A 1,185-nucleotide genomic window follows, 5' to 3' on the forward strand; every position below is an offset into this window, starting at 1 on the left:
TTGCAGATGTGGCACCTAATGGGAAAATCAAATGTATAAGATCAGATGACGGAACTGAGTTTGTATCTAAAGAGTTTCAGTCATTGCTCAGTCAAAATGCCATTAGACATGAAACTTCAGCCCCTTATTCACCCCATCAGAATGGGACAGCTGAAAGAACACGGAGAACTGTTTTTGAAATGGCAAGATGCATGTTAATTGAGAGTAACCTGTCTAAAGATCTATGGACATGTGCAGTCCAGACTGCTGCTATTATCCTTAACAGATGTTACAACAGGCATGTTGAGCAGACTCCATATCACATGTCAACTGGAAAGAAACCTGACCTTTCAAAAATGAGAACTTTTGGATCTGATGCTTAAAAATATGACAAGAAGAAGTTGGATTCACGTTGTGAAAAGGGAATTTTTGTTGGCTATGATAAGAATAGTCCTGCATATCTTATCTTTTATCCAGACACAGGCAGAGTACTTAAGAATAGGCTGGTAAAGTTCACCACAAAAAGTACTAATGAACGTGACACTCAGACTGATGAAGATATAAACGAGAACATTCTGCTCAAGAAAAGAGTTGAAAGTCAGCAACCAAAACCAGATTTGACAACAATAATCTCACAAGAGATAAAAACTGAGACTCATGACACACATGGGAACTTAGGTCAAAGTGAAGGTAAACTTGGTGTGCGTTATCCTGAGAGAGATAGGAGACCTCCTAAGTATTACACCGATCACGACTATGGAATGAAATATGAGGATGATCAAGTGCACATGAACATTGACTACTGCTATAGGGTTGCATGTGATGTGCCAAAGACACTGAAAGAGGCTATGAGCGCACCACAGTCAGAACTATAGGCTAAAGCTATGAAGGATGAAATGGACTCTTTGATAGAGAATAATACTTACACTGCATTACCTGAGGGTAAACATGTAGTGGGGGGCAGATGGGTATTTGCTATCAAGGAAACTCCTGTTGACACAATCTATAAGTCCAGATATGTAGCAAAAGGCTATAGTCAGGTTGCCGGCATCCATTATAATGAAACTTTTTCTCCAACTGCTGATATGACGTCTGTGCGTGTTCTAATGCAGCTTGCTGCTCAACATGATTTGGACTTGCACCAAATGGATGTAAAAACGGCACATTTACACGCCCCTATCGATTGTGAGGTGTTTTTAGAACAAC

This window comes from Nematolebias whitei, chromosome 1, assembly GCF_014905685.2.
Source record: "Nematolebias whitei isolate Nwh7 chromosome 1, NemWhi1, whole genome shotgun sequence".
Classification (NCBI taxonomy): Eukaryota; Metazoa; Chordata; class Actinopteri; order Cyprinodontiformes; family Rivulidae; genus Nematolebias; species Nematolebias whitei.